Source organism: Polypterus senegalus, chromosome 10 (genome assembly GCF_016835505.1).
Source record: "Polypterus senegalus isolate Bchr_013 chromosome 10, ASM1683550v1, whole genome shotgun sequence".
NCBI classification, from domain to species: Eukaryota; Metazoa; Chordata; class Cladistia; order Polypteriformes; family Polypteridae; genus Polypterus; species Polypterus senegalus.
The window spans coordinates 3,519,995-3,546,619 of NC_053163.1; the positions used below are offsets into that span (position 1 = coordinate 3,519,995).

Genomic DNA, 26,625 nt, shown 5'->3' on the forward strand with positions numbered 1-26,625 from the left:
TCTGTCTGATTACTCAATTTAGTTTTACCACTGCTTATAATGTGATGGTGAAAGGAACTATAAGAAAGAAATATGAAATTAATAATAATTAAAGGAGAAATTAGATAAACCCACAGTATGTTATTGTATATACATTAGAAAAAATGAGGAACATTATAGATTTTATCTAGATTTTTACTGATCTACATTTTTTAAGCATTTCAGAACTGATCTGAAATATTTTTAGCTTTTATCTCATGTGAAAGCATACTTTTTAATGAACATTTATATTGACAACACAAGTAGTATATGGATTATGTTTGTTACTTAATATAACTTTTTATTTTATTTTTATTTTTACAGTGTCAAGGATTATGATCACATAACTTTTTGTTTATTAAAATGATAAATATTCCACAGTGCAAAGTTGAATGGTCCATTGCAGTGGACTGGATATCGTGGACTTCTGTAACATTGTGGTGAACTGATCTTTCAACCTGAAAAGGAAAGAAAATGGAGAAAGGATCAATGACATGCAATACTGAACAAAATGTCTGCCTGAGTCATACATCTCCCTTTTGGCTTCATTATATATTAGCCTTTGGGGTTTGATCTCTGCCCAGAATTTTCAAGAGGTTTCTCCCTATGACAGATCTGGAGGCCTGACAGTGCTCTATGCAAGTTAGATACTGGATGGAAAGTCAGCTGATGTCATTGGACTTATCTGATAATGGTAACTGGGCAGCAGTGGGGACAGACAGCACTTACCAGGTTACTTGGTGAAGGCACGGTTTCCGTAATCTATGAATTCTGTCCATGCTGGTTGTCCTGTAGATGGACCCAATCACTTTTGATTTAGTCATGATGTTGTGTGGTGTTCAGGACTTCAGAATAGCAGCAGTGGACAGCAATAAGGTGTTCTAAGATCAGATATAAAAGAAATGTAACTGCACAGATATTCTTATTTCAAATTATAGGACCAATTCTGCTGGACCAGCCAGGATTTAGTCACGTTCTCAAGATAGACACATAATGCAGCTGGATATGCAATGAACTCTTAACAGCTTCAGAGTGACCAGAGGTGATACACAGCACAAAGTTCAAAGCAACCACAAATGATCCACAGCTCATGGACTAAAGTAACCTGAGGCAACTAGCAATAGTAGCTTACCTGAAGGTTGATTACATTCCACATATGGTAGAAGTAAGCCAGGGTTGATAACTTGTACTGCAGTGAGATATGCTATTCAGAAGACTGCCCTGATGTTCCAGTTGTAGAGTCATACATTGTATAATCTTAAATGTTTTTGCTTATAAACAAATTTTCCAGTAAAGGACTGGAGAATTGTTTATCATAAACAAACAGAAAACATAAAGGACAATATTTAGAAAAACAAAGACTCATTGTACATTTGTGTCTGTGTTTGTGTTTTAACTCCTTTGATGCACTGGCATCCTGTTCAGGTTTGACTCTCACCTGGTGTCCAATTCTGTTGGCATAGGTTACACCGCACCTTGGTTAACTTTGGTTCTGCAGATGGATTAAGTAGTTTAAGAAACATATGGGAGGGTTCTTGCAAGCTACTTCCACACGTATTTGTCTCTTAGTTTGCTACATATAATAACACACAGGTATCCTCTATACTGTATATACAGTATAATCTTGTCTTTACGGAGTTCAGTTAAGTAAACTGCTTTGATGATGGCCACATTTTTTGTGATCTTGTTGAGTAAGTGGTAAGCCCTGCCTCATTCATTCGACTCGGTTTCTCAATGTGACTGGAATAATCTCCCACTTTAGTTTCCTTTTCAGTATAGTTGTCTGGACTTCATCAGAACTCGACCCTTTGAGAAATACTTATGTATGTAGAAACATTTTTTTCAATAGCAATTATATTCTTTCAATAAAATGTAAGTTATATGTACTGATTATTTGTTGCATACTCTTTTTTGTAACTCAGATTTCAAGAACTTGCTCCATAGACACTGTCTTCTTTCTTTTGCTCTTTTTCATTTTTCTTTTGTTTATTTGTTCTTTCTTTCATTCTTTGTTTTGTTAATGTGTACAACAAGTAATCCCCTGAAGAAGAGGATTTCATTCTCAAAACACAGTAGCACTCTGAATACTGAATGATTTTGCTAAGAGCATCGCCATATCTTAGACTACACAATACAGATACATTCTACTCAAGTTTCCGTTCCTTTAAAAGTCAACACTAATATTTAATATAATATAATTTCATTGTGTATGTATTAATTGCTTGTTTATATGTAAATGTAAATCATTACATATTTGTTTCATTTTTTCCTTTAATTTATTTATTTTTTTTTTGTTTGTTTTGCTTTCCCTGAAAAATCTTTTATGTATCCTTATGACCAACCTATATTATTCATATTGATTCTGATCTGGTTACTTATTTTGAAGTTAACCTTTGTATCTTTATATTTTTCATTTTCAAGTCTTGTTATTGTCCATAATTGGATGATTACAGATGCTTTTTCTAAACAATTGTTTTGAACACAGAATATTGTCTGTAATTGAATAATCTACTTATTCCTTTTCTGTTTTTTGCTTTTGAACATAAGCAGGTGATAGTTATACCTACAGATCCATTCATCCATCCATTATCCAACCAGCTATATCCTAACTACAGGGTCACGGGAGTCTGCTGGAGCAGAGTTGTAAACTCTTAACAATCTTGGTTCTTTAATGGCATTTTATGGTTCTTTATTCATTTTGCTTGGTGTCATAGCTCTATTGCTTGACAAAGCACCATTTAATTCTGGGATGAGTTCTTTGTAAATAAAGTTTTTTTTTGTGTGACTGAAAAACTTCCTAATATGTAGGGAAAAAAAGTAAACCTTTAATGTATGGACATGTACTGGACACTAACAGATTTTGATACCCTGGACTAGCCAGTATATGCAGTGAGATTTGTTTTGAAATCAGGAGCCTTTGTATTTCACAAATCTGTTTCCATGCAGTCATTATTATTTACTGTATGTAGCCTGTTACAGATCTTTATGCAGATGAGTCTTTTGGGAACTAAAAAATGACTTGCCTATGGCATCATTACCCTGACACCTTGATTTTTAAGAATGTAGGCCATTTAAAAAAACACATTTAAAATGCTGGGTTAAAGTCTTTTCTTATCTGTCTGTTCAAATTATTTTGTACATGTAGCTTTGGGATGACTGTCTAGAGTGTTATTATTTTACCTTCTTTAATTAATCATTCTTGAACTCAGCAGGCACTAATAGCCAACATATCTTATTGACCCTCTCCATATCCGTAGTCTAACCTTGCGTTCCTATAATTGAATGGACCTTCTGCAAATTATCACCTCCAATTAAATATCTATTAGAACATTAGAAAAGATCAGGTCATTCAACCCAACAATCTTGTCCATCCTATTCAACTATCCATCCATTATTCAACCCGCTATATCCTAACCACAGGGTCACGGGGGTCTGCTGCAGCCAATCCCCGGGCGCAAGGCAGGAAACAAACCTTGGGCAGGGCTCCAGCACACCGCAGGGTGCACACACACTCACACACTATGGACAATTTAGGACCACCAATGCACCTGACCTGCATGTCTTTGGACTGTGGGAGGAAACCCACGCAGACACGGGGAGAACATGCAAACTCCACGCTGGGAGGACCCGGGAAGCGAACCCAGACGGGTCTCCTAACTATGAGGCAGCAGCGCTACCCACTGCACCACCGTGCTGCCCCACATTCAACTAAATGTACCAGGATTTTTTTGAATTCAGCTTAAAATAACAGCATGAATAGAGTTTAGAAAACCTGTCAAAATATTGCATATGCTATGTTTCTTCTGAACTGTCACAATTCCAGGGTGCATTTTTATTTTTTTTATTTACTTTTTTTTCCAAGACAGTGTTGCAGAGTGGCTTCTCTTTCATATCCACAAGGTTTAGATCCAGCAGTGATAATTATTTTTAGCTCAGGCAGTCAGTCAGCCTGTAACTGTTAATCATGTTGTTTTTTATTTCAGGGGTCAATATTCAGGATTACATACATGACACCAAACAAATCCTCTTGCCAGCCTAGTAATTCATAACCAAGGTTGGGCACAGTGACAATGAGTAAGAGCAGATAACCAGGTTAAAACTGTCCAAAAGCGCAAAGTGCATGTGTATTTAAATCAACAGTGTCAGTACATAATATATTCAGCAAATGAAAGTTAATAAAACATACAGCAATAAAAGTCAACAGTAATATAAATAGATTAAACTAGTTCAAATACTGTATGTTAGATAGTATCTATAAAAAATGTTCCCCTTATACCTTTAGCCTCCATAGAAGGAAACATATACATGCATTCCATAAACCGTGACCACATCTCTTAACTTCACCATGTGCCCGGTTAAGGTGGTAGGTTGTTGGTAACTACATTCGACCCGCTAACAGCATCCTTGTATTGCCGCTTCTGTGGGCACAGTGACCACAGTTCCTCACCCAGTGAATTGTCCCATCTCCACTGCTCTGTATCAGTAGCCCAGAAGCCCTTCACAGTGATCTCGGCCAATGCCTCTGGCACCTTCACTGCTTCCCCTGGTCAAACCACAGGGAACCTTCTCTCCCACCTCCCACTGGTACCCACAGAGTATGGAAGATTTTGTTCACACAGGGAACCACAGACACATAGAATAACTGACCAAATAGTATGGTAGTCTTGAGGACTTTAGGGACGTTCAAAATTCAACTTGATGTTATTCTGGAGAAATTAAATGGACAGGAATGGCAAGCCTTGTTGGGCTTAATGACCTGTTCTTGTCTAGACTGTTCTAATGTTCTAACATAATCTGATTCCATTGTCACTCACGCCTCTGCAGTCCTGCAGCAAGGTTGACATTTTGTCCCAATGAAGGGAACTGTACACTGCCCCTTCTAATCTTGCCAAAGGTATACCAAGACTTGTCTGCTTGGCATGTGTGTGTTTTTCCTTTTCCTCGTCACTTTTCATTACCCACTCAATTTATCCCCCCTGGTGCAGACATCGTCCACAGCCAACAACTAGTGCAACTAAGGAGCAGCTTAATTGATCTCACTCACTACCAGCATGCTCCACTCTATCCAAACCTCTTCAATTAACAGGGAAGCACCATTTTTCAACCTTTCCTGCACATTCCGTGTCACATATTACATATCTCTTTGATGAATTAATATTAAACAATTTTGAAAATTTAACATAAATGTCCACACACATTTTTATTGGATTTCAGTCTCTTGAAAAAATATTTTAAAACACTTAAAAAATCATATTAGATCAAAATAGAAAGTAAAGTTTTTTAAATTCAGTCTGAATGTGTCTTTAGTACTCTATAATGACATAAAAACTGAATCACAGCTGGAGTGGACTTTTTAAGTAATTTTTACCACTAGGAGCTTTTCCTATCATTGCGAAGGGTGGAATGCCCTCACAGCTTTAGGATTTGTGATATATTGCCTTCATACAACCCCCAACAGCATCCTTGCAGACGGTCATCCTTGTGATCAAACCTATAACCACATAATGCATTTGATAAAAAAAAACATTAATCTTTGTATGAAAATCAAATAAAAAAACTGCAGCATATATGTTAGACTCCAGTGGATGCCTAATGTCCTGGAGGACTGCTAGGTTAAAAAAGCAGTTACTCTGTCCCCTGGCAAATGTCTATATTTTTCCTATTAATTTTGTTATCATGTTTAACACAACCAAGCTTGGACTGTCTAGGCAATATTTTGTGAAATGAAAGAAAAAAACACAAATGCACTGTCAATCCATTACAGTCCACCAACACTGGGACAATCTAAACTCACCGATTCCTGTAATGTGCACATCTTTAGGATGAAAAAACAGCACCCACACACAGGTAGAACATGCGAGCAGCACACAGACAGCAAGCAGCCTTGGAATTTATACCTAGAACTCTGGAGTTGTAGTGAAGCAGTTTTAATTTCTCCACATTGATTTTTTTTGTTAATATTGTAGCAACCAGTGTAAATAAGAACCAGAGGATTCACAGTTTTCAAAGTTTCTCCAAGTGTATTGCTCTTTTACGATCCTCACAAACAGAATGCTGTCTGATCATAAAACAGCACAAATACAAACAAGGGTAAATAAAAAGAATTGATTTTTAAAATGTTTCCATACTCAACCACCATGTTAGTCTAAACTCTGATAAACTGACATTTAAAGTTAAAAGGTTCTTGGGTTGTAAAAAAAACCACATACACACCTTTAAAATTTGAACTCAGTTGTACATGGGTATCAACCACCATGTGGCTTTTTAACTTTTGTAACTTGTCCAGCATCAGTCTAAAACAACATTCCTTTCTTTATTCTTTTTTTATATAGTGGCTACTTTGGGGTGCCCAACCCCCAAACCCAAACTAATGCTGGTTTTATATGCTCAGGGAATTTTTAGAGTTCCAATATGTGATATCTTGCTTGGGGAACGTTAGCCTCTGGTAGGTGAGTTTGCCACGTCTCCTCTCAGCCCTCACACAAAGACCAACAAGTGACTTCACATTACAGTATCTTGATATGGTGACACAGAATGAGTCACTCTGTTGTAGCTTGGCTTTGAAACCAGGTTGGCGTATGCCACTTTCAACTTACACGTTCAAGTTTGCCAACAAAAGTAAGCACAAAGTATGTAGACAGAGCACTTATGAAGGAGCATTTTTCATGGGCCTAACGTGACTCTTAGGATGCCTAGCCAGTCACATGCAGCATAGAGGAAGACAGTAGTGGATCAAGCTGCTGAAGAAACCAGCAATGCATTTCAGGACAAACTATTATCCAGAGTGCTAATTCCATTCCTTTGTCCCCCACACCGCCCAAGTCTATGCAGTCCCAAAAGATTCCTGATTTTTAAGGGATTCTCAATACATAAAATCATAGAGACTACGTTCGGTTTTTCTTGATCTATCGTACCCTGCTAGGTAGCCTACTACACACTAAATACTTCTGTCTTGTCCACATACTGTATCAGGAACATTTTTAAAGCCTAAACAATCAACTTCTAATTCAAAGAATACTTCCTAGAATTAAATGGTTTTTAATGGTTTAACTTCAGAACCAGTATTCGTATCAGTGTAGATTACTTGCTAAAAAGACAGACAAAACTAAAAATGATATGAGCACAGATACAGAGTGGAACATTTAATCAGCTGTAACGTGTATGGAAAAGCAGTCACCCGTGTAGGATGAGCAAGCACAACAGCTATGACATTTGCAGACTTTATTTAAATGAGTGAATATAGTGAATAATACATCATTAAACAAATGATAAAATAGTTTAGCTAATGCACAACTTTAATTAAAGTATGTGGGAAAAAAATCTAAAGCCTTTCAGAGTACCTGAAAAAAATGGTTCAGCTGGTTGCTGTCATGTGAAGATGCACTGTAAATAAAACTGGCACTTCTCTAGTCATAAATGTGTACTTTGTCACATTTAATTGGATATAGCAAATCCAATAAGAAACAAACAAAGCAGAGTAATTAAAGTTTAACAGGTTGTCAACAGAGAACAAAACTGATCATCTAGTGGCTCCTTTCATTATTAACCCTGATAAGCAGTTAAGAGACTACAATATTCACATTAGAGCTAATGCAAAGGAGTGTAATCATCTGATGGCAAGAACTTATCTTTGGTAATTTTCCATGGAAAGTTAAACAAGGAAATTTATGTCTGGGGTATTAAATATCTACATATGAAAGCCTTAATTACCAGGTCTCTATGTGCTGCGACCTCTCCCTGTAGCATCAGGTACAAGGCAGGTACAAACTGGCGGTCAGTCCATTACCAGGCACCCACACTGGGACAATGTAACCTTAGTGATTTACCTAATAGTTATGTTGTTAGAAAGAGGCTGTAAAATCAAAACACCTGGAGAGGAAAAGACAAAAAAAAACCAGGAGAACAAGCAGACATCATTCAGGCAAGGAGCAGGCTTGGGATTTGAATCCACCAGTAATGCTAACTACTCTGCCTTCATGACTTTTGACTGAGTCACTCAGCTGTACGCTGTGCCTGACACCATGTTAGTATTTTTGACTTGCATCTTAGAGGGAAATATTTGCCTGTTAGGGAAGTATGTAGATTATACACAGTAAGTAGTAACTAACTAACATTTGTATTTCTTTGGAATTACACAACAAGCACAGCACTATAGAATCTTCAGCATTGCTACACTGGATAAGACCAGTTGGACTTGACACAATCTCTCTATTCCCTATTGTCAAAAGGGAGAATCTATCCACAAGAACTAACAACATATTCCAGAGGTTCATTGCCTATTATGGATACCTAATGCCTTTCCATAATTGCTCTACATTTGGGGGAGCCATAAAAGAAATATCCTGCACCATTATAGTGCCATTTCCAGCCTGTGTGGCAAATGCACGTGAGGGTGAAGATGTAACTTTTTGGGTTTTTCCACATATTTTTCAAATATTCTTGGTGTCATTCATAGCCTGTCAAGTATATGTGCGAGAGGTACTTTACCCATGAGTCAAACAACTTTACAGATCCAAAGGCTGAACACATTCTTTTGTGTATAAATGAAAACGGGTTTTTCTACTTTATTCCATGCATGTAACAGCGCCCTACACAATGGCTTAGGATCACATGATTCAAAGGTGTTTTCCAGATGAGGCAGACTGCTTTGATCACCTCCTACAGTATTTACTGAAGTACCATTTTAATTTTTTACCTGTAATATATCGCATCTTTCGTACATTTCTCTCTACAGTTTATGCCTTTTCTTACTCTACAGTATATAAATGGGACTTATCCTACATGAGACACTACATTATAATGTGTATCTCTCAAGTTATCTGTTCCGAACTGACGAGAGAGAGTTAGAGAGATACAGGCAGCAGTAGCAAAGGTTCATGGACATGAAACATGCAGTAATGAGTGTGAAGAAAAGTCACTGGAGGCAACAATTAATATCTCAATTATTTTAAGAAGATTCACAAATGATAGAGAATCATGAACTTATAAAGCATTACCACATAATTAACAATTAGCTGCTAAACAACTTTAATAAAATAGACAAGAAAAAAATTGTAATCGAAGGCAGTCTACCTGGCAGAGTGCGTGCCACCATGAAGGGATCTGTACAGAGAAGAAAGAAAGTGAAAGCTGTATGTTAATAAATAACAGGATAAACTCCACCCCCCTTTTGCTGTGTTTGCCTTTCGTTTCTGTGTTTCTAAGGTGGGTGCGAGTTTTCTCCTGCTTCTTTGTTCATGTAATAAGCTTTTTTTTTTTTTTTTTTTTAATAAGGAGTATAGTCCCACAGTTAAAAGATACTGGGGATCAACACCTGTGTCCTTCCTGTGTGGAGTCTGTATGTTTCCTCCGGGTGCTGAGGTTTTTTCCTACACTCCAAGGACATGCATGTTCAGTGGACTGGTGATGCTAAATTGTCCCCTGACATGTGTGTGTGTGGTGTGCTCACCCCTGAGATTGACTGTCGTCCTGTATGGCCTTGTGGCCTACTCAGTGTAGTAAATAAAGAAACGCTGCACATAAGAAGGATTACAGTAGGATAAAACAGAACAGCTACTTCAGCAGATATTTAGTGCAATAGTGAAATTTAGTTAGATTACAATACAAATAACCATGTCGTGCAACCAATACAGTTGTTTAAAATTACAGTCAAAATTATTCCAAACAATTGGGGTATGTATTTTAATGAAACTTATCTACACTGATTGTGCAGGGTACACACATGAAACAAACTTGACTTAAATGAGTTCCTGAGTATGCGGAAGAGACGTTAGGAAAATTAGTGAACTTCTACGATATGTCTGCTTTGTTTGCTAAATATGTCACTCACCAGCCCAACTGTTCTCTTGCTCGACAGTATGGTTTCTCACTTGTCAAGCCGGAATTGCAACTCTGTCTTTCGACATTTGCTGAATAACCCCCTGTAAGGAACAATTAACTGGAGCCTGAACAGACAAAGCCCCATGTCCTAAAATAATCATCTATCTAACTTACCTCAGCAATCCTTAACACAGGCAGGCTTCATGCTACTGGGATAAATGTTTTTTTCCCAGTTTTCCACTCCTACAATTGCTGAACCTCTGAATACATTAATTGCTGAGATCAACTCTTGCTTTCAGTTTCCTGCAAGGCCTAAATCTCTCCTACCGGGAACTGGCTATCCTAAAAGGTTTTTAAAACAGATTATCTAATAGTAACTGGCTACTCTCAAAAAGGCTAAATACCCTAACAAAACCCAGGAGCCACCTGCTACCAGTTTGCTGAGTCTCAATGGATTTAACATGAAAAAAGTGCATCTTGTTATATTACTGAACCTTTTAACACTTATAACATGGATTACAATACTAGAGATCCTGGATGAGTATTTCAGTCCCTTATCCTATAGAACCTTTGACAATCTGGTGATTGCTAGTGTCAGTAAACAACAAGGCAGTTTCAGTGAGATAACAACAAACTTTATTTCAATATAATCTTATCTTTCTTCACAGACAAACATAGATATATCAAAAATGAGGGGAAAATAGAAGAGCACATGCAACCTGAAGGATTCTCTTCAAAGTCCATTTATAGATTGTGACTTACAAAATCCCAAACAGCAAGCTTTGTGTTAGAGAGTTTGCTTGATATTTTAGCAGTCCCAGTCTTTATCTTCTTAATCCATTAAGTTGTTCTTTTAAAGTGTAGCATGTTGCACCATCATTTTCCTCCTAGGCTTTGGGATGCTTTATTTCGCCTTACATAATTTCTTGTATTAGGAATTTGTTAGTTTTCACATACCCCTTGGGGTCAGAGCACAGGGTCAGCCATTGTACAGCACCCCTGGAAAAACTGCTGGTCAAGGGCCTTGCTCTCTCTTTTGGCAGTGACGGGGATTCGAACCGGCAACCTTTGGGATACCAACGCAGCTCCTTAGCCTCAGAGCCACCACTCCGCCCTTTTTGCAGTTGGTCAGTCTGACAAACATGATTTTTCTGATATCTTTCTTTCTATGTGAGTTGTAATATCTCTGACAATGTTTTCCAAATCCTTTTCTTTGTTGGGTGTCTCCAAGTCTTCGGTCAATAAAGGTCCATTAAGCTCCTCTTTAAATATGAATAAATGCACAGAATCAGAAATACTGCTAGTTTTCCTCTACAATACAAGCTCTACAATATAGTCTTGTTTACATAGTTTTATTCACTTAAAAGCTGCATCTCATTTAAATTATTCTATAGTAAGCCTAATAATAACACAAATTAAATACTATGATTCTTATTTAAGAAACTGATAAACAAAAATGACCAGTGCAATATGCAATATAAACATAATACATAAAATTAAAATATGAAAGCAGAAACAAACAACTCAAGTCCAAACATAAAATAACATAAAATGACCCTGGGTCCTGACCTGTCACATGGCCACCTCCTAAGATAGACTTGTGTCCACTCAACTATGCAGCCGATGTCATGGACTTCTGTAACGGTGGGGTGAGATTAGGTCTTTGCCTGAAATAAAAAGAAAATGGAGCGGAGATCAACAGCATACAACACTATTATTGGGCAATGTCAGCCTGATTCTTTCATCTCCTTCTTAACCATTCACAGAAGTCCCATCAGGTTTGATTTAAGACCCCAAACTTAATGAGTTTCTCTTAGTGACAAGTCTGGAGGCCTCACAGTGCAGTATACAATAAAGATAATGGGTGGTCAGTCTGCTTAGGCTAGGCAACCAATCAGCTCATCTCAATGGACTTGTCAGATAATCCGACTGGTCCACACTTACCGGCCTACTTGGTGAAGATGTGGTTTTTGGAGGTTCACAGGCCTGTCCATACTGCTTGTCCTTTTTATGGATTCCATCATTTCAGATTCATTCATGATGCTGTATGGCATACCAGACTGCCTGACATGAGCAGAGCACATCAGTGTGATGTTATGATATGAGAGAAGGATGTGAAGCTCTGAAAATAAGAAATAGAAAACAATTCAAACCAAAGAGACATGTTTGTGAAAAGTTAAAGGGCTGATGCAGTTCAGGTAGATTCCAGCAAGGTGCTCGGCTAAGTGGACATTTTAAAGGGACTGACCACATTTGTGAAGAAAAAAAGTGACCAGTAATCACCCAGAGCTCAAGGGTCAAGTGATCAAAAGTGACAAGTGGTTCAAGAGCATCTGTTTGTCAATGATGAATACCACAAAACAGACAATATGCTGGATAAGAGAGGTAGGTCTGAGACTTCAGTGAGACACACTGGTCAGAAGAAAATACAATGGCAAGTGTCCATTAACAGCCATGTTCAGGTTTCTTCATGCATGTTCTATGGGGTTTAAATATGGGCTCTGGCTGGGCCATTTGAGAACACTCATAGTCTTATCCTGAAGCCACTCCAGTGCTCTCTTGTATGAATCAATGCGCACATGGGCGAGTATCCTAGGGATGGATCATATTTTCTTATTTGGATGGGAGAACCAGCTTGAGGATGACAAAAGAAACAGTGAAAAGGTCATCCTGTTTCACCCAGGAGACAGGCAGAAGGTGCCAATGTGACAGTGGGTGTGCTTGCATCCTAGGAACAATACCCGACTGGGAGGACAGTATAATGGAAGGACGGGGGGGAAAACTGACAGGACCACAGGATCAAACTGACACAATAAGAGGTAACCTCTCTGGGCGGTTGTACCTGCGCAGATACCCCCTGAAGACACACTGATGTTATAGTTCACAAGAACAGCATTGAGGAGACCTTTAGAGAGTCCTCATCCCTGCTTTATGGGACTTCAATTTGATCCAGAAATAATTCCATTGGATAATGCCTAGCACCGGACGTACTGCCGGGTCTAGAATAAAAGAAGCCACTTGTCCTCATCCAGGTGAGTCAGAGTTGGATGGAAGTGGACAAAGCTCATCTGGGAGGTGGAAAGAAGGAGAAAAGAAAGAGAAAAAGTGAAGAGAATTGTTTTTATTGCACTATTGGAACCTTTGTTAAAGGAAGTTGTGGAAATAAACCGGTTTTATTTAAACTGGACTTTTGTCTGTGAGGCTGTATCTGGGGCTGGACAGTCTCTAATGCACTCAAGTGTTCACACTTGGCTGTATGTTTTGGGGCATTGCTGTGGTGAAAAGTTAACCATTGGTCATGTCTCAGATGGCATGCAGTCAGGAGCAGGTTTCTTCAAGGACCTCCCTGTATTTGGCTCCATTCACCCTTCCCTCAGTTCTCACCATTCTCCCTGTCCCTGTGACCGCATAGCATAATATTACCACCATCATACTTCACTTTAGGAATGGCTTTAGGCATGTGATGCACAGTACCTGGTCTTTACCAGACATAGTGTTTTGAGTTCTGCCCAAATAATTATTTTTTATCTTATCAGACCAGAGAGTCTTTTTCCTCATGGTCTCAATGTCATTTAAATACCATCATATACCTTTTACTGAAGAATGGTTTCCATCTAGCCGAACCATCTTTAACTCCTGATTGATAAAGTGCTGCTGAGATGGTCATCATTCAGACAAGGTCTCCCATTTCAGCAGAGGATTTCTAAAGTTTTGTGACTACTGTGTTCTTGGTCAGCTCTCTGACCACAGCCAATCTTGTCAAGTTTCTAATTGTGGAAGACAGTCAACTCTAAAAATGAGTCCTGGCACTCCCAAATGTTTTCCAATATCACAATTCTTGAGGTCACTTTGCTCCTAGGAGCATGCAAAGCTTGACAGATGGTTTTATTGTTTTTCCCTGATTTATGCCTCACCACAGTTTAATCATGGATATCTACAGAGAGTTCCTTGGACTTCATAACTTGCTTTTTGTCCTGCAGTATGAATTGTGACACCTTCTACATACAGGTACACACGTGTCTTTCTAAATGTTGTCCAAACAGTTCAGGTGGCCACATATGGACTCCAATTAAGTTCTAGAAACATCTCAAGGAGAATTACAGCAAACAGGAGGCACCCAAGCACAATCTGAAGGGCCACAGCAAAGTCTCTGAATGCTTCTAGGAATGAGAGATTTACGCTGTTGAAAAATTTACAAACTATTCTGAACACGTTTTTAATGTTGTCATTCTGGGTTATTGAGTGTACACTGATGGTCAAAAAAATGGAAATATATCCATTTAGAATGAACACAATAATGTATAGTGAAGAGGTCTTAATACTTTCTGAATCCAGTGTACACACACACATACATATACAATGAATAAAATAAAGCAGATGTCTTTTTCCATTGACAATCAGACATTTTGTATATCAATGAACTTATTTATTTATTGTTTTACTTCCGTGCTGGGCTGGCTGACTTCCAGGTTTGGTTATTTCTTATGAACATTTCTTTTTGAGGAAAGTGGGAGTCTGTTGAGATTCTACTGTTGGATTATGCATTGCAAAAATAAATAAATACACTCACCTAAAGGATTATTAGGACCACCTGTTCAATTTCTCATTAATGCAATTATCTAATCAACCAATCACATGGCAGTTGCTTCAATACATTTAGGGCTGTGGTCCTGGTCAAGACAATCTCCTGAACTCCAAACTGAATGTCAGAATGGCAAAGAAAGGTGATTTAAGCAATTTTGAGCGTGGCATGGTTGTTGGTGCCAGACGGGCTGGTCTGAGTATTTCACAATCTGCTCAGTTACTGGGATTTTCACGCACAACCATTTCTAGGGTTTACAAAGAATGGTGTGAAAAGGGAAAAACATCCAGTATGCGGCAGTCCTGTGGGCGAAAATGCCTTGTTGATGCTAGAGGTCAGAGGAGAATGAATGGGCCGACTGATTCAAGCTGATAGAAGAGCAACTTGGACTGAAATAACCACTCGTTACAACCGAGGTATGCAGCAAAGCATTTGTGAAGCCACAACACGCACAACCTTGAGGCGGATGGGCTACAACAGCAGAAGACCCCACCGGGTACCACTCAACTCCACTACGAATAGGAAAAAGAGGCTACAATTTGCACGAGCTCACCAAAATTGGACAGTTGAAGACTGGAAAAATGTTGCCTGGTCTGATGAGTCTCGATTTTTGTTGAGACATTCAAATGGTAGTCAGAATTTGGCGTAAACAGAATGAGAACATGGATCCATCATGCCTTGTTACCACTGTGCAGGCTGGTGGTGGTGGTGTAATGGTGTGGGGGATGTTTTCTTGGCACACTTTAGGCCCCTTAGTGCCAATTGGGCATCGGCTACCTGAGCATTGTTTCTGACCATGTCCATCTCTTCATGACCACCATGAACTCATCCTCTGATGGCTACTTCCAGCAGGATAATGCACCATGTCACAAAGCTCGAATCATTTCAAATTGGTTTCTTGAATATGACAATGAGTTCACTGTACTAAAATGGCCCCCACAGTCACCAGATCTCAACCCAATAGAGCATCTTTGGGATGTGGTGGAACGGGAGCTTCGTGCCCCGGATGTGCATCCCACAAATCTCCATCAACTGCAAGATGCTATCCTATCAATATGGGCCAACATTTCTAAAGAATTCTTTCAGCACCTTGTTGAATCAATGCCACGTAGAATTAAGGCAGTTCTGAAGGCGAAAGGGGGTCAAACACCGTATTAGTATGGTGGTCCTAATAATCCTTTAGGCGAGTGTAAAAATAAATAAAAAACGTTTACATAGTAACGGGATAATGCAGCATATCTAAGGATTAATGTGTTAACAAATGCTGTGCAGATCAGACAACTGGGTAGGTTCTCTCAGCAGCTAGACGTGACTCGCTTTAAACATTTGGCTGGTATCCGAGTCAGCTGTCTTCTCGTTCCAAACCAAAACTACAATTTGGAGCAACATATGCGATAAAGTCTCCACAGCCCCAGGATGGACTCGGTGTGATACTTGGTGTGGGCTTACACCAATTTGATCTCCTGGATTTGAGCCTGAAGTGTTTTACCTATACTTTTGCAAGCAATCCTAATCCAAGTCTGAAATAAGTGGAATCTTGAGTGTGACCTAAAGGTGCAAAATAAACCCGCCTTTATTATTGTTATTATTATTATTATTATAAATCAAAATAAACCCTCCCGACAGATCTGACTACTGTGTTGCAGTAAGGAGACCAGGGTTCGCATCCCGGGTCCTCTCTACGTGGCATTTTTATGTTCCCTCCCATCTGTACGAGTTTCTTCTGGGTTCTCCGGTTTCCCCCTACTGTCCAAAGACATACAGGTTAGGTGGACTGGTGATAATAAATTGTGAGTGTGTTCACCCTCCAATGGACTGGCACACTTTCCAGTGTTGTTCCTGCCCTGCGCACTATGCAACTGAGTTAGGCTTCCCACTCGACCCTGTTCAGGACAAGTGGGTTAGACAATAACTGACTGACATCTCAAAGTTGAACTTTGCCTCTGCTCTTCGTTATGAAACTCCTATGCAGCTCCGATAATCCATTTAGAACACCCACATGTGGAGAACACTTTTTTTTGTTCAATAACGAATGTTTCAAAAGGAAAACCTTTTATCATTTATTCTTCTGAAGCTTTAACTATTGTTCTTCCATTCCCTCCAAACACTTGCTAAAAAAAAAAAAAAACAAGCAAACTCGGGGGATTTTCAGTGCGAGCGACGGACTTATTCTGTCCACTAGGTGGCGGACAACACACGGCTCCCATCCTCAAGGTGGCCTGCCGGTTGGCCTGTCGGTGTGAAGAAAAAACATGAAAAAATAAAAGCGAAAAAAAACTGAATCTGAAATGGTAAGCACAAAAAAAGAAATACACTCTTTTACTTATGCACCAACATGGAAGACTGAAGTAAAAATATCGATTTACATCCAGGAATGTTGATCTGCTGTATTCTGCTAAGTAGCCTACTAGATATAACAGATTTTTGTTTTGTCCTAAGGCCAGTTTCACATCCAAATAGTAGAAAACGATTTTTTGTCAAGGAGGAGTTCAACGAGGAACTACACAATAATTTAAAGTGGCGATAAAGAACCAATATTTTTGGTGTTAATTTTATGTCAACAAAACAGAAATTTGCAATGATTTATTAAAAGAATAGATTATTTTGTGTAATTACTATTGAATAGTACTTTGAATTGAAAATATACCCATGTCAGGTCTTCTGCAAGGGCTAACCTGTGCTGCAGCTCAGGGTCCCACAATTGATCAAGATACCGTATAGAAAACAGTTTGCTTTTGAAAGAAATATCCCTGCCACTAGATAGGCTGATTGAGTCCTCCTTGATCCCTTTACCACTAATCTTGAGATAACTCGCCAGCAGCTAGTCACCCGCACACCATCATCCCCGAGTTTACTCGTCTTTAGTGAACTGCAGGTAATGATGGAGGAAGGCTGTTGAGTGTTTGTGGTGCCAGGAAAACTGAAAAAGAAATGTCAGCACATAAAGTGTGTGAAGAAAAAAGTGATTTGTTATGTTATAACAATTAAAATTAACAACTAATGGCCAGAGACCACATAATAGTTTTAGTGATTGTGAAATACGCAAAGATGAGGATTTTATACATTTTTAGGAAGACCTGTACATCAGCTTATCCAAGCAATTGTCTCATCAGCCAATCATGTGGCAGCAGTGCAATGCAAAAAATAATACGATTTATTTATATAGCGCCTTTTCCATGCTCAAGGCACTTCACAGAGTTTAACAATGAATGGCAGAGTATACAGTATATAGCATTGTACTAAACCAGATAAATAAATAAAGAAGAGTAAGACAGTAAATTCAGAGAAAAAGCCTAACAGACAACATAACTGATGGTCTGGCACACACACACACACAGCTTACATAATCCTGCAGATTCAAGTCAAGAGCTTCAGTTAATGTTCTTGTCAAACACCATAATAGGGAAAAATTATTACTGGTGCCAGACAGGCTAGTTTGAGTATTTCTCTAATTGCTGATCATCTGTGTTTTTCACACACACCAGTCTCTAATTTTACTCAGAAGTAGTGTGAAAAAACAAAAACACATCCAACGAGGTTGTCAGGTCGCCATGTTGATGAGAGGTTAGAGAGGAATGGCCAGACTGATTCAAGCTGACAGAAAAGCTATAGTAAATCAGAAGACCACTCTGTACCACTGTGGTGAGACAGAATGGCATCTTAGAATGTATAACTTGAGGAAGAAGATCTACAACAGCAGAAGACCCCCTCAGGTTCCACTCCACTCAACCAACAGAAAGAAGAAGGCTGCAGGTGTCACAGGTTTACTAAAACTTGGTAGCTGAACACTGGAAAATGGAGCCTGGTCTGATGAATCTCGATTTCTGCTGAGGCACACAGATGGTGCGGTCAGAATTTGGAGCCTAAAACAAATCCATGCCTTGTCCCAACACTCCATGTTGGTGGTAGTGCTGTAGCGATGAGGGGAATGTTTTTTGGTACAATTTCAGCCTATTAATATCAATCAATCACTGCTTGAATATCATGGCCTTTTTGAACATTTGTTGCTGATCATGTTCATCCCCTTCATGGCCCTGCTTTACCCAACTTCTAATGACAACTTCCAGCATGAATTGGTGCACCACGTCACAAAGCAAACTGGTTACATGAACATGACAGTGAGACCAGCATTCTTCAGTGGCCTTACCAGTCACTGTATCAGAATCAAATGAATACCTTTGGGATATGGTGAGACACAACATGAATGCAGTCATTGCATAACGTAATCATTTCAGCATGGACCAGTATATTTCACAGAAATTCCAACAACTTGTAGAATCCATGGCACATGCAATTGAGACTGGAGATCAAAAAGATGTCCTACCCAGTAGTAGTTCAGTGGTCATAAGAATTTATTCAGTGAGTGATAATTGCTCATAATCTGTCTTGCCTAATACTGTAGCTCATAATGCTGTTTTTACTGTTGTTCATACAGTTATCGCATATTATCAAACTACTTGATGTTCTTCTATGCGGTCAGTCATCTCCTAATACACTTAGTCCTGAACATGGTTCTGAGGGTGCTGGAGTCTATCCCATAGTGCACAAGGCTGGAACAAACTCTGGACAGGGCACCAGTCCTTCACAGGGTGAACACATAGACACGCCCCAACCACACACACACACACACACACACACACACACACACACACACACTCCAAGCACACACTAGGGACAATTTAGCATTGTCAATTCACCTAATCTACATGTTTTTGGGCTGTGGGAAGAATCCAGAACACCTAGAGAAAACCCATATAGACAAAGGAAGGGACAACAGGCATACACCACACAGGGAGGACCCAGGATGCAAACTCTGGTCTCCTTACTATAGACAGCAGTGCTACCACTGTGCTGCCCACTGGCGATTCAAATTTAGGCAACCACAAAGCATTGACATCATATGCTAGTTTTTCTATGTTTCTTCCAGTACAGATAAGTGAGACCCGAGCAATGGTTCAGTCCCAGGGAACCTGTCACCCTTAGGTTCGTTCCCAGTTATACTAGTCAAATACTCTGTAATTGAATTCAGCTATGCAACGATTGGCAGAACCAGCAATGAAACCAAAACATAAACTACTACTGAGCTTATAGAGCTCAAGTCTGTTATCGTTTCCGTCTTACTTAGATGCACAGCAAATTAGACTCCGCCCACTGAGAAGAGAAGGAAATCAAAGCAAGTGAACCGCGTACTCTGGCGCCCTCGTCTGTTGAACATTGACGTTGGAACGCTTCGGCTCTAATCTTCTTGCAAATTGTCTTATTCAGTGATTCTTAACCTTTTTTGACTCACGGACCCCTTTGAGAATCTGATGAAAGTTAAGGACCCTCTTCCCTTTCACGCGAAAAAAATCAACAATACCTGGCTGTACTGTATAGGGAATATAAATGTTATCTTTTATATGACCCCCACGTATCCCCTGAAACCCATCGGATCCCCAGGTTAAGAACCCGTGATGTAGACCCAGACTCACAAATCTAATAGAAGTAACCAGTCTTCTAATTAACAAAACAGCGCCCAAATGAAGACTGGCAGATATTAACACCTCCACTAAATGCCGTTCGAGGAGACTAATAAAATTCTGTATACCACGTACCATGTAAAAAAACATTACAAGTCTAAATTCAAAAGACACAAGACTCAAAGCTGTCACCAACCAACTCCGACGTCTGCGTGCGGTTTCAAGATATTTCCTTTATAGAATATCACCCCCAAATTCCCCGTCTTTCCACTGCGGTGCGTCTCCGGAGGCCACAACAGCGAGAGCTTCCGGTAGGGCGAGATCGAAATAAATGGTCCCGTGGGGGTCGTTAAAAAGAGTCTATCTATATGTCCTCCGTTTAACAAGTCGCAACAATACGGGAAACAAATTGAAAAAGACTTCATCCTACCTCGCAGCTTTAGTCCTCACATGTGCGACGGAAGAAAAAAAAATCAGAAATTTAAGTAGGGTGACGAAAAGCGGAGGCGGAATGCCGAATGTGGGATTGGTTGCCTATCAAGAAAAGCAAATACTCCACCTGTTTTTTTTTTCCGAGAAACAAGTTCAGACCCGAAAGACTAATTTCTCCCGCTAATCGCTAGTTTTCAAATAGATTCCCCCTGTAACTGAGGATTACAAAATTCACAAAAGCCTAAAAAGAACTGTAAGAAAATATCTTAAATTACTAGTCAAATGCTCTGAGTTAGTTATGCTTGACAGATTTGTAAAATGTAAGGTTTCTGCCTTGGCATATTAAATATAGTAACCACGAGGCACGCAGTGGTTTGCTTATTTTGCGTCGAACAGTAAATACGCCTCGTACTGCTCCTCCTGAGCGAGGTATCGAAGTTTCGGTGCTCGTTATTTGATTTAATTAATTTAAAGAGGCTAATCGTATGCAGATGTGACTCGAACGTCTTCTTGCTCACGTTCTGATGGGTGTCCTAAAAATGATGACAAGAACTTTGCATTTCAGTGGTTTTAAAGTGTAGCGATCCTATGGATCGGACCAGAGAGGAACACGCTCCTCAGGTGGTCCGGGATCTGTCCGTGGGGGCTGGAATACCTGGTTAAAAAGCAGCGTGTGGGGTCCAGACACATCATTCAAGAGAGCACTTCAGTAGCGTCTCCCAAGCTGCTAAAGGAATGTGTGGCCACTGTTCAGTCTCGGACGTGGACTCTCAGAGTCGGGGGCTAATGTAACATACTGGTTGCCTCTGACCCTAAGTGAGCGGAGTACAAGGCAGAGCCAGGCAGCATGTGTGAGTGGCTAAAAAGACAAAACAGCTGGAAACGCGTGTCACCGCTGAAGATCTGAGCACCATGGCAGAAGTGGCACGAAAGATGCCAAAGGTCCTTCTTACGGGCATTCATCAGCAATTGGTGTAAAGAGTATAATTCCACGCATCCTCCTTCCGGAGCATATACTTTTCACCCACCACAGAGGATTAATGAGGACAGACAACACAACTTGACCTCAAAAGTCCGTTTTAATAATAAGACTAAAAAAGAACTAGGATACTAACCCTTCTCAATAATAAACAACTATCTATAAATCGATACATGACATTTCTGTCTTGATATATAAAATACTGTAACAAGGAGAAATGAAGTGATTTGCGTCTTTAGAGCTGAAGAGTAAATATGCCTCAGACTGCTCATTTCATGCGTCTTCTTGACATTTCTTCGTTTTCGGTGCTCATTTTTTTATTTCCTTTTTTAGATATGATATCTGATGGGACAGACCGAGAATATTCAGTCGTGACAGAAATGCCTTCTTATTCCTTCTGTTGACGCCCCTTGCCTCGCTCCGACTCTTGACGATAAATGGTCCCTTAATCTGATTTCATTTTGGGACGATCAATGTATGACAGGTGTCTCTTATAGATAACCTAACACAGCTGAAATATTCGACTACGCCTCCTACTTTTATTAAGAGTCTGGGAACTCTTGAAATTTTAAGATAACAGCACACAGGTTTCTTTAAATTGGGCGATGAGTAAACACAGCAATTTCAAGACAAGCAGCAGTAACTTGTATTACACAAGACAATATAAGGTACACCAGGAAGATAAAAAACATAAGAATCTAAAACTATGAGGAGCTTAAACATTTGAAAAAAAAAGAAAAGCACACAGCACAATCTGAAGTCCTTTGCAGAGAACACAAGCTTTGGTGCTGTGAAGTCCAAGCTGCATGCCGTGTTACCACAACAATTAATCTTCCAAACTGTCCCACTGAAACATTCTGCTCGCCGAATGTTTGGTTCCCAACAGAAGCTTTGCTTCTTGTCTACCGGCTTCGCTTGGTCCTCTTGTGAGTCTTCTCTCCCTCACTGGGCCCAGCGTCTCTCTAGTGAAGCTGTCTCTTCCTCCCCGGAGGTGTGTGTCACCGTTTGTGTGCCTTGTGTCATGTCAGCCATGTGCCCTCATCTGCCTGCGAGTCCCTGTGCTCAGTGCAAGTGATCTTGACAGCGCGGACAGCGTTGACAGCGGTGGACCGTCTCCCTTCTCACACCATCCTCTGGACTCACTCTGTCCCTTCTGCTCACACTCTCCCACTGCCCAGAAGTATATAACTGTTTCAGTCTCTGCCTGGATCAACATGACAATACATTAAACAATGGTACATACCAATTTCTTTACGTTATCAATTGTGTAAACACATTTTTGCTTGGTTCAAAAAAGAGTATTATTGTCAGCTGTCAAGAAGAACACATTCCACTGTATGCTGTTTAGAAACCAATGTCCCCAAAATTTTCAAAGGAAGAAGGCGGTTCTGTATCACAGTATTGAATGTGGATGAGATACCAATCAAAGCAGTCTAATCTGGAAAAGACAGGCAGGTAAATATCTGTGTCCTGTAGACAGCCAACGACAATAACCTGTAACAAAATTATTCAGGAAATTTGCCTATGGGAAAAAAACAGCCATTGTACAAAAATGTTCCCCTCTGACAAACAAGTGGACGTGAACAGAAATGCACTGCACTCTATTGAAAAGCAATGATTTGTTTCATTGATATCATTTTAATTATGATACAAACAAATTGTGCCAAAACCAAAACCACAACACAAATGTACTTTGCATCCCAGTGGTTTTTACATGTTGGGTTTCAGTTCATTTTGGATTGGATGGTCTTCAATAAACAGACTGATACTGTGGGTCTCAATATGATGGTTACAAACCTGGCTGACAGTCCATTATATTAAAGACACAATTTAGAATCATGGAAAACCTATGGAGACATCAGGAGATTAAGTATAAACATCTCACAGACAATGAGCAGACTCAATATGAACCCAGCACCCTTTGTTAGCCATTCCACCAGCTGCACACTTTTATCATTTTCTAGATAATTCTTATAAAGACATACTGGTTTTAAGGGTTTGGCCTGACCAAAGGATGTGTACTTGGAATGAGCATTATAGATGTTTAGATTTCAGGGTAACTTTTTTATGTTTGTCTATCTCTGCACTGTTGGTGTTTGTGGTATCTATAGTGTCTTGATTGCTGTGTTTTAAAAGTATTAAGTAAATGATGTGCGTACTGTTTTTCAGGTTTTTACCCACTGGTTCACATCTGCAAGCCTAGCAAAATATGAATGTGTTGATACTAGAAAAGTATTGTGGACAAACTTACGTGTGTACTTCTTTCTCCTTGTCCAGTAGAGACAAAAATAAAATAAATGGATGAATAAAATGAACAAAAGATGACAAAGAGAAAAAATAATGAGAAAAAGACAATGAGGAGATTGTAGGGCAGCAAGAAATAACTAGAAAAGCCAACTGCTAAAAACGAAGGTGCAAAACAAAAATTGAAGTTTAGGTAAAGAGAAACTAAAAGTCCAGCTGCTACAATGGATTTGATTTTCTTAACTAAGATGAAGTAAAATCTGGATTTTTTGTTTCAGGTGTAGGATGCTGCTTGCACTGTGGCATCTGCCATCTTCTTTAGTGCACACCAGATGATATCATCATGCAGACTAACCATTGTGGATGGTCCTCAGGGGTCATGCCCACCTAATCTGATGGCTTTTAATGGGATAAAATATTTACAATGCATACATAAATAATACCTTCAGAAAATATTCAGTTGCCTTCACTTTTTTCACATCTATTATGTTGCAGCCTTCTGCTAAAATCATTTGAATGTGTTTTTTCCCTCATCAAGTAACTCTCAATACCAAACAATGACAAAGCAAAAACAGGATTTTAGAAATTTTTGAAAATGTATTAAAACAAATAGAATTGCATCCCATTCTATTGATCATCATTGGGATGTTTGAAGTCCACCCTCATCCAGTTAAATTGACCATACGTAAAAGTGACGTATCTGTTATTAGTAAATGACTATAAAAACAAATCAATGGCCTAAATGGGGCTGCAAAATGCAAGGAGGAAGATAAAACATACAACATTTCAAGAAGAGTAGATGACAGAAAAAGGAAAAACCTGAAGGAGTTCACTGTGAAAAAGCTGAAGGGTAGTTTGTTACACCCAGGCACGCCTGTCACTCTCCTTGTTAGAACATATCTTCACTTCCGTGCCATATCTAAGCATTCATTGTGAGCCTCCTGCCCCCTCACTCATTAAAGTGCAATCTGAAAGTGATTTATTGCCATGCCAAGTGTGCCAAGACTTGCAGTTCTTTGCTGCAGATGTTCCACATGCTCTCATGATTCTGAACTGGAATAGGCCAGTTTTGGAAAAATCAGTTAATAACAAAGAGTAACAAGTCCAGTATGGGACTGTTAAAATACAATACAAACTTATAATATTAATACAATAAAGAATAAATGGAAACATACAGATACAAAGGTGCTTCTGCATTAAGGACTAGTGGGCACAGCCCCACTAGATGTTCTTCAAAAAAAGCAATAAACCTCCTTTAATAGATGAACTTATTACAATGTTTCGAACAAACCCTCAGCTTTACCTTCTTTTGTTTCTCAATCATGCTTTTGCACTTCCAGTTCAAGCTTTTTCCATTTCAGGCCTTTGCAGAACACACTAGAAAAGAGGTCCAAATGGTCCAATACCATTAATTTTTTTAAAGGTTGCCACAATTAAACAAAAATAAATACAAATTTTAAAAGGCAGATTAATATCTGAAATACAGCAAGCTGAGGCTGAGATGCATTCTAATCATAGGAGGACCACAGTAACTCTGAAGAAACCATCATCACGGAAGCCCAAGTCTGCTCCTGCCATTTTGTTACAAAGATGCCATCAGTCAAGAACTCTTGGTGAAGAAAGAACAGGTCTGAATGAAGAAAGTCGTTTGTGTTTCAGGCTCACACTGACCAGAAAACATCTGGCTGCATGAGAGTTAGAGCTCACTACCAGACGTGCAGTGTGCAGTTCAGGTCATCCCGTGTGTGTTGTCTGGGCCATTTTCATTGGTGCTTTGTCATCTCAATGCTAATTTATTCTAAACTTTAGGTTTTGCCACAAGGCAATTAAAGGACAAGAAGTCTTCCTAAGCAGCAGGTGTTTGTGAGGCTTTCGGTTTACCTAATGTTTAAATCTCTATGGTTGTATTTTCTGTAATGACATTTATGGGAGAAGGTATAATGATGATCTGATGCCAATTGAGGAACCCCATTGTCTGATTAATTTCTCGTGAACTTGAACATCTTGCTACTCATTAGGGGCAGACATGATTAGTTAAATAAGTTCAAGTTAATGGTAGAGAAGTGTACAGAAAACAAAAACTCTGGGACGGCCTCACCACAATCTTCATGCTGAAAATGCCACTGCATGTATGACTGGATGTGCATCGTGCATTTCTTTCTCATTCTCTGAACACAACATCCTGGACTTGGCCTACATAAACACAAAGTGTGTATTTAAAGCAGCCCCTTGCTCCCACCTTGGCACCTAACCCCTACACAAAAGGAATTTTGCTTACAGAGCAAATGTTCAGATCAGGCATGGAGTGCAGACCTAGCACTTGCAATGGGTTAGAAATGAAGGAGTGGACAATGTTTCATCAATTTCTTTAGTCCAACATTTTTGGTTGATAACTGATGGAAAGCTTTGTTGATTCAAGGTTGACAAAGGTTAAGTTGTGGCTCTTGTTCACTTGTCAAAGGGTAAAAGGTACAAGAGTGAGATACTGTATTTAATGATGTCATTTGCCTGTAATGGATCAGACATATCAGTTGAGATCCAGAAATCCAAAATCTAAGCATCACCCAATGGGGAGAACTGGCACATTAGCCGAAGATAAAAGTCAGTGAAAGAGAGGGTCTATCACCTGCATCTTAAGTAAAAGACTGGGCCATAGAAGTGGAAGACTGTCGACAGTTGGATGAGGGTGCCACGTTATATCTGTCTGTGTGTTTAACCATGATAACTTGAGGACGCTTTCACTTAGGTGAACAAAATATTTTTCATACAAGTATTAGGTACAAAATATAGATTTCTATCAACTTTTGGGCTATTTCTGCTAACCAGAAGTGGTGCTTTACCTGAACACACATTTGATTTTTTTTTTATTCATGGAGCTACAGAGTCCAGTTTATTCAACTTTACTTATACAATAATTGTTCATTATATTATTAATTTGCTTTCATTTGTTGTTGATGGTTCTTTAATGTACATAATATAAAATATAATCCTTGTCTTGCAGTTTACTCCTCAAATACCCATCCCAATATCTGAGCATACGAGAAAGTCGAGGGGAGACCACTCACGATTTTTTTTACTTTATTTTTCCACTT

At 39.3% G+C, this 26,625-nt stretch overlaps 1 long non-coding RNA gene across 3 annotated transcripts; it reads right to left on the reverse strand.

Moving 5' to 3' along the window:
- Positions 1-287: 287 nt before the first annotated feature.
- On the reverse strand, positions 288-20,411 carry LOC120536532. Of its 3 annotated transcripts, none has more exons than XR_005635121.1 (6): positions 20,309-20,411; positions 11,782-11,959; positions 11,407-11,504; positions 9,091-11,099; positions 748-899; positions 288-476 (listed from the first exon to the last, which is right to left on the reverse strand). It is a non-coding gene; the product is annotated as an uncharacterized LOC120536532 (long non-coding RNA). The 3 variants fall into 3 exon arrangements; XR_005635123.1 differs by lacking the exon at positions 20,309-20,411 and adding an exon at positions 20,075-20,096; XR_005635122.1 differs by lacking the exon at positions 20,309-20,411 and adding an exon at positions 20,014-20,035.
- Between the last annotated feature and the right edge of the window lie 6,214 nt (positions 20,412-26,625).